An 8,498-nucleotide genomic window follows, 5' to 3' on the forward strand; every position below is an offset into this window, starting at 1 on the left:
CCAGCGCTGTGTGGCGGGAGTGCCCTCCTCGGCTCCGCCTTCCTCGGCTAGTGGAGGTAGCTTTCCCGCGGAAGGGTATGGCGGTGAGCGGCGTAGTGAAGATTCGTTGCTACAGGAAGAGACCTAGCCTGGGTTTTGGCATTTCACTCTGGGACGCTGCCCCTTTTACAAATCCATTCGTTACAGTTAAGCACCTGGGTTTAAATGTAATGTTTCAGGGTTACAGAACCTCACGAGTAGCCTCACCCCGAAACAAAAACCTTTCAGGGAAAAAATATGGCTCCTACCGTTGCCCCTGTGGTGTTCTCTATTGCTCGTAGACAATTTCTAAACCGGCGGGGCTGCTTTTAGAAAATTCCAGATAAACATTTTCCCGCTTTCTCATTCTCACTGGAATGAGTTCAGTATTGGTGTTAAATGCCAGTTAATTGGCCACTATTGAAACTAGGGTCCACCTGAGGAAAATTTGTAAGCTTTTAACGCTGCTTTATGTGAAGCAGGAGTGACCCTCTCCAACCTCGCTTCTGGTATGTAGGTTTTGTACTTTGAGGGCCTTCAGAAAGTGAAGTCCATCTCTGCAAGAAAGCCCTGTAGCTTTTCTTTTTAAGAAATAATTTACTTAAAAAAAAAATTGAGGTGAAATTCACACTATATAGAATCAACCATTTTAGAGTGTTTAGTTGCCTGCCTGTGTGCTAAGTCGCTTCAGTCGTGTCTGACTCTCTGTTGTGGACTGTAGCCCTCCAGGCTCCTCAGTCCATGGAATTCTCCAGGCAAGAATACTGGAGTGGGTTGCCATTTCCTTCTCCAGGAGATCTTCCTGACTCAGAGATCAAACCTGCGTCTCCTGCATTGCAGGCGGATTCTTTACCGCAGAGCCGACAGGGAAGCCTAAAGTATACAATCAAGTATCATGTAATACATAAATAATGTTGTGCAACCATCACCTCTACCTGGTTCTAAGACATTTGCATCACCCCAAAATGATTAAGCACCTCAATATCCATTAAGCAGCCCTTCCCCCTTCTTCCCTCTCCCCACCAACTGCTAGTTGAGTAAGAAAGAAAGCACTGAATCTAAAGTATTAATCGGGTATTGGAGTTTATTTTTTTTAATTTATTTTAATTGGAGGCTAATTACAATGTTGTATTGGTTTTGCCATATATCAACATGAATCTGCCACGGGTGTACACGTTCCCCATCCTGAACCCCCCCCCCCCCCCCCCAATTCCCTCCCCATACCATCCCTCTGGGTCATCCCAGTGCACCAGCCCTGAGCATCCTGTATCATGCATTGAACCTGGACTGGCGATTCGTTTCACATATGATATTATATATGTTTCAATGCCATTCTCCCAAATCATCCCACCCTCGCCCTCTCCCACAGACTCCAAAAGACTGTTCTATACATCTGTATCTCTTTTGCTGTCTCACATACAGGGTTATCGTTATCGTCTTTCTAAATTCCATATATATGTGTTAGTATACTGTATTGGTATTTTTCTTTCTGGCTTACTTCATTCTGTAAATAGGCTCCAGTTTCATCCACCTCATTAGAACTGATTCAAATGTATTCTTTTTAATGGCTGAGTAAAATTATGAAAGAGATGGGCATACCAGACAACCTGACCTGCCTCTTGAGAAACTTATATGCAGGTCAGGAAGCAACAGTTAGAACTGGACATGGAACAACAGACTGGTTCCAAATAGGAAAAGGAATACGTCAAGGCTGTATATTGTCACCCTGCTTATTTAACTTCTATGCAGAGTACATCATGGGAAACACTGGGCTGGAAGAAGCACAAGCTGAAATCAAGATTGCCGGGAGAAATATCAACAACCTCAGATATGCAGATGACACCACCCTTATGGCAGAAAGTGAAGAGGAACTAAAGAGCCTCTTGATGAAAGTGAAAGAGGAGAGTGAAAAAGTTGGCTTAAAGCTCAACATTCAGAAAACGAAGATCATGGCATCTGGTCCCATCACTTCATGGAAAATAGATGGGGAAACAGTGGAAACAGTGTCAGACTTTATTTTTTTGGGCTCCAAAATCACTGCAGATGGTGATTGCAGCCATGAAATTAAAAGACGCTTACTCCTTGGAAGAAAAGTTACGACCAACCTAGATAGCATATTGAAAAGCAGAGACATTACTTTGCCAACAAAGGTCTGTCTAGTCAAGGCTATGGTTTTTCCAATGGTCATGTATGGATGTGAGTTGGACTGTGAAGAAAGCTGAGTGCCAAAGAATTGATGATTTTGAAGTGTGGTGTTGAAGACTCTTGAGAGTCCCTTGGACTGCAAGGAGATCCAACCAGTCCATCCTAAAGGAGATCAGTCCTGAGTATTCTTTGGAAGGACTGATGCTAAAGCTGAAACTCCAGTACTTCGGCCACCTCATGCGAAGAGTTGACTCATTGGAAAAGACTCTGATGCTGGGAGGGATTGGGGGCAGGAGGAGAAGGGGACGACAGAGGATGAGATGGCTGGATGGCATCACCAACTTGATGGACGTGAGTTTGAGTGAACTCCAGGAGTTGGTGATGGACAGGGAAGCCTGGCATGCTGCAATTCATGGGGTCGCAAAGAGTCAAACATGACTGAGCGACTGAACTGAACTGAATACTCCATTGTATATATGTACCACAGCTTTCTTATCCATTCGTCTGCTGATGGGCATCTAGGTTGCTTCCATGTCCTGGCTATTATAAATATTGCTGAGATGAACATTGGGGTACACGTGTACCTTTCAATTCTGGTTTCCTCAGTGTTTATGCCCAGCAGTGTGATTTCTGGGTCATATTGCAGTTCTAGTTCCAGTTTTTTAAGGAATCTCCACACTGTTCTCCATAGTGGCTGTACTAGTTTGCATCCCCATCAACAGTGTAAGAGGGTTCCATTTTCTCCGCACCCTCTCCAGCATTTATTGCTTGTAGACTTTTGGATAGCAGCCATTCTGATTGGCGTGAAATGGTACCTCATTGTGGTTTTGATTTGCATTTCTCTGATAATGAGTGATGTTGAGCAACTTTTCATGTGTTTGTTAGCCATCTGTATGTCTTCTTTGGAGAAATGTCTGTTTAATTCTTTGGCCCATTTTTTGGGTCATTTATTTTTCTGGGGTTAAGCTGCAAGAGTTGCTTGTATATTTTTGAGATTAATTCTTTGTCAGTTGCTTCATTTGCTATTATTTTCTCCCATTCTGAAGGCTGTCTTTTCACCTTGCTTATAGTTTCCTTTGTTGTGCAGAAGCTTTAAATTTTAATTAGGTCCCATTAGTTTATTTTTGCTTTTATTTACAATATTCTGGGAGGTGGGTCATAGAGGATACTGCTGTGATTTATGTTGGAGAGTGTTTTGCCTATGTTCTCCTCTAAGAGTTTTATAGTTTCTGGTCTTACGTTTAGACCTTTAATCCATTTTGAGTTTATTTTTGTGTATGGTCTTAGAAAGTGTTCTAGTTTCATTCTTTTACAAGTGGTTGACCAGTTTTCCCAGCACCACTTGTTAAAGAGACTGTCTTTAATCCATTGTATATTCTTGCCTCCTTTATCAAAGATAAGGTGTCCATAGGTGCATGGATTTACCTCTGGGCTTTCTATTTTGTTCCACTGGTCTATATTTCTGTCTTTTTGCCATACTGTCTTGATGACTGTGGCTTTGTAGTAGAGCCTGAAGTCAGGCAGTTGATTCCTCCAGTTCCATTCTTCTTTCTCAAGATTGCTTCGGCTATTGAGGTTTTTTTCTGTTTCCATACAAATTGTGAAATTATTTGTTCTAGCTCTGTGAAAAATACCGTTGGTAGCTTGATAGGAATTGCATTGACTCTATAGATTGCTTTGGGTAGTATACTCATTTTCACTATATTGATTCTTCCAATCCATGAACACGGTATAATTCTCCATCTATTAGGGTCCTCTTTGATTTCTTTCACCAGTGTTTTATACTTTTCTATATATAGGTCTTTCGTTTCTTTAGGTAGATATATTCCTAAGTATTTTATTCTTTTCTTTGCAATGGTGAATGGAATTATTTCCTTAATTTCTCTATTTTCTCATTATTAGTGTATAGGAATGCAAGGGATTTCTCTGTGTTGATTTTATATCCTGTAAATTTACTATATTCATTGATTAGCTCTAGTAACTTTCTGGTGGAATCTTTAGGGTTTTCTATGTAGAGGGTCATGTCATCTGCAAACACTGAGCGTTTTCCTTCTGTTTTTCCAATTTGGATTCTTTTTATTTCTTTCTCCTGCTCTGATTGCTGTGGCCAAAACTTCCAAAACTATGTTGAATAGTCATGGTGAAAGTGAGCACCCTTGTCTTGTTCCTGACTTTAGGGAAAATGCTTTCAATTTTTCACCATTGAGGATAATGTTTGCTGTATGTTGGTCATATATAGTTTTTATTATGTGTAGGTATGTTCCTTCTATTCCTGCTTTCTGGAGAGTTTTTTTTTTTTAATCATAAATGGATGTTGAATATTGTCAAAGGCTTTCTCTGCATCTATTGAGATAATCATATGGCTTTTATTTTCCAATTTGTTATGAGGTGTATTACATTGATTGATTTGTAGATATTGAAGAATCCTTGCATCCCTGGGATAAAGCCCACTTGGTCATGATATATGATCTTTTTAATGTGTTGTTGGATTCTGATTGCTAGAATTTTTTTTAAGGGTTTTTGCATCTATGTTCCCCAGTGATATTGGCCTATAGTTTTCTTTTTTTGTGGCATCGTTGTCAGGTTTTGGTATTAGGGTGATTGTGGCCTCACAGAATGAGTTTGGAAGTTTACCTTCCTCTGCAATTTTCTGGAAGAGTTTGGCTAGGATAGGTGTTAGCTCATCTCTAATTTTTTGGTAGAATTCAACCGTGAAGCTCTCTGGACCTGGGCTTTTGTTCGCTGGAAGATTTCTGATTACAGTTCAATTTCTGTGTTTGTGATGGGTCTGTTAAGATTTTCTATTTCTTCCTGGTTCAGTTTTGGAAAGTTGTACTTTTCTAAGAATTTGTCCATTTGTTCCAAGTTGTCCATTTTATTGGCATATAATTGCTGATAGTAGTCTCTTATGATCCTTTGTATTTCTGTGTTGTCTGTTGTGATCTTTCCATTTTCATTTCTAATTTTATTGATTTGATTTTTCTCCCTTTGTTTCTTGATGAGTCTAGCTAATGGTTTGTCAATTTTATTTATCCTCTCAAAGAACCAGCTTTTGGCTTTGTTGGTTTTGCTATGGTCTCTTTTGTTTCTTTTGGATTTATTTCTGTCCTAATTTTTAAGATTTCTTTCCTTCTACTAACCCTGGGGTTCTTCATTTCTTCCTTTTCTAGTTGCTTTAGGTGTAGAGTTAGGTTATTTATTTGACTTTTTTCTTGTTTCTTGAGGTATGCATATATTGCTATGAACCTTCCCCTTTGCACTGTTTTTACAGTGTCCCACAGGTTTTGGGTTGTTGTGTTTTCATTTTCATTCATTTCTAAGCATATTTTGATTTCTTTTTTGATTTCTTCTATGATTTGTTGGTTATTCAGAAGGGTGTTGTTCAGCCTCCATATGTTGGAATTTTTAATAGTTTTTCTCCTGTAATTGAGATCTAGTCTTACTGCAGTGTGGTCAGAAAAGATGCTTGGAATGATTTCAATTTTTTGGAATTTACCAAGGCTAGATTTATGGCCCAGGATGTGATCTATCCTGGAGAAGGTTCTGTGAGCACTTGAGAAAAAGGTGAAATTCATTGTTTTACAGATATCAATTAGGTCTAACTGGTCTATTGTATCATTTAAAGTTTGTGTTTCCTTGTTAATTTTCTGTTTAGTTGATCTATCCATAGGTGTGAGTGGGGCATTAAAGTCTCCCACTATTATTGTGTTATTGTTAATTTCCCCTTTCATACTTGTTAGCATTTGTCTTACATATTGCAGTGCTCCTATGTTGGGTGCATATATATTTATAATTGTTATATCTTCTTCTTAGATTGATCACTTGATCATTATGTAGTGTCCTTCTTTGTCTCTTTTCACAGCCTTTGTTTTAAAGTCTATTTTATCTGATATGAGTATTGCTACTCCTGCTTTCTTTTGGTCTCTATTTGCGTGGAATATCTTTTCCTAGCCCTTCACTTTCAGTCTGTATGTGTCCCTTGTTTTGAGGTGGGTCTCTTGCAGACAACATATACAGTGGTCTTGTTTTTGTATCCATTCAGCCAATCTTTGTCTTTTGGTTGGGGCAGTCAACCCATTTACATTTAAGGTTATTATTGATAAGTATGATCCCATTGCCATTTACTTTATTGTTTTGGGTTTGAGTTTATACACCCTTTTTGTGTTTCCTGTCTAGAGAAGATCCTTTAGCATTTGTTGGAGAGCTGGTTTGGTGGTGCTGAATTCTCTCAGCTTTTGCTTCTCTGTAAAGCTTTTTATTTCTCCTTCATATTTGAATGAGATCCTTGCTGGGTACAGTAATCTGGGTACAGTTCCACCATCCAGAACACACAAAGAGATTCACAGAGTTGTGTAGAGAAGAGAAGGGGGAGGGAGGAGATAGAGGCGACCTGATGGAGAAAAAGGAGAGTCCAAAGGGGGAGAGAGTAGTCAAGCCAGTAATTTCGCTCCCAACTAAAAATGGGTACTGAAGATTGGGTTCTTAACGGTACAAAATTGATAACAAATACCAAAAAGCAAAGACTAAAAATCTAGAGTAGAGGTTGGATTTTCAAAAAATACAGTATTAAAGAAAAAAAAAAAACAAAAAACAAAAAATAGGGCTTCTGTTTTTTTTGCAAAGTAATAGTAGGTTATAAACATGAAAATTAAAGGAGTAATAGAGGACTTAAAAATTAAAAAAAAAATAAAGAATGATAGTAAAAATAGTAAAAATATATCTAGGACTTTCTCTGGTGTTGTTGTGGGCAGTGTGGGGTCAGTTCATTTTCGGATAGTTCCTTGATCCAGCTTATTTTTCTCAAGATCTATAGGCCCCTTCCTATGTAATCAGTACTAACTACAGAGTTTTAATCTATTGCACCTGTCACTTCCGAGGAGGTTCCCTCTGTTTTAGCTTTTTCTGTTTGCTGGTCTCTTCAGTGTCTAATTTCCACCCTGACACAAGGAGGCGGTGGTGGACACTTTTTTTAGGCTCACTTGTTCAGTTGTGCTTGGGGAGGGAGGGACGATGCAAACAAATAACACTGGTGTGTGCTTGCAGTGTCTCAGCCACACTGGGTTTGCCCCCGCTCACGGTGTGTGTGCTTTCCCTGTCTACACTGCTTAGGCTGTAGGTTGCTCTGCCAGGAACTGTCTGAGGCCGGCCCTGGGTTGTATGCACTTCCGAGGTCTAAGCCACTCAGGTTCAGGTACTTGGGTAGTCCTCAGAGGTGCAGACTCAGTTGGGCCTGCGTTTTGTGCCCTTCCAGGTCTGATCAGCTCAGGTGACCAGGTGTTTAGTGAGTGCAGTTGCTGCGACTTTTTGCCTCCCTGGACCTGCTGCTCGGTTTTCTGGGTGTACAACTGGCGTACCTTCTCAGGCAGATGTTGACCGTCCAGAATCCCAAGAAGTCTTAGTTAGCAATGAAGCCTGCTTGCAGTTTGGTAGATAATGCCTCTCTGGGGCCGCGATTGCCCTCTTCTGGCTCTGGCTGCCTGTAACCAGAGGGGAATGGTCTGCAGCTGGCTAGCTCTCCTCAGTCCTATGTTCTGTGAGTGGGCCTGATGGTGTCTTAGGTTAGGGCTTTTCGAGTAGCTCTAGTCAGTGCTTTGTTCTGTGAGCGGGCCTGGGGGTGTCTTAGGTTAGGGCTTTCTGCGTGGTAGCTATCCCACAGTCTGCTTTGCTAGCCCAAGTTGGTTCCCTCAGATTGCCCTCAGGGCATTTAGGCCTGGTCCTTATTCTAAGCAATGCAGCCCGTGCCTCCCTGCCCAGCCCCTGCTTGATAGTGGCGGATGCAGACGTCTGCGCTGCTTCTCCACTGGGGGGGTTACCGCTGGGCACATAATCTATGGGTTTTCATTATTTAAATTTTTCCTCCTGGTTATGTTGCCCTCTGTGGTTCCAAGGCTCTCCACACACTCGGCAGTGAGAGTGTTTCCTGGTGTTTGGAAACTTCTCTCTTTTTAAAGACTCCCTTCCCTGGACAGAGCTCTGTCCCTACCTCTTTCTTCTCTCGTTTTGTCTTTTATATTTTTTCCTACCTCCTTTCAAAACAATGGGCTGCTTTTCTGGGTGCCTGATGTCCTCTGCTGGCATTCAGAAGTTGTCTTTTGGAATTTACTCAGTGTTCCAATGTCCTTTTGCTGAATTTGTGGGGGAGAAAGTGATCTCCCCATCCTATTCCTCCACCGTCTTACGACCACCTCGGGTATTGGAGTTTAATTCATGGAGTAGCAAGGTATCTGAATTTTTAACTAGGCCAGAACCTGGCTGAACCTGAACTTCTTTTTTCTTACTTATTCTGAAGCTTTCTTACCTTGTTCAGAATTTTAATTTTGTTTGAAAACCAAAGT

This window comes from Oryx dammah, unplaced genomic scaffold, assembly GCF_014754425.2.
Source record: "Oryx dammah isolate SB20612 unplaced genomic scaffold, SCBI_Odam_1.1 HiC_scaffold_17, whole genome shotgun sequence".
Taxonomy (NCBI): Eukaryota; Metazoa; Chordata; class Mammalia; order Artiodactyla; family Bovidae; genus Oryx; species Oryx dammah.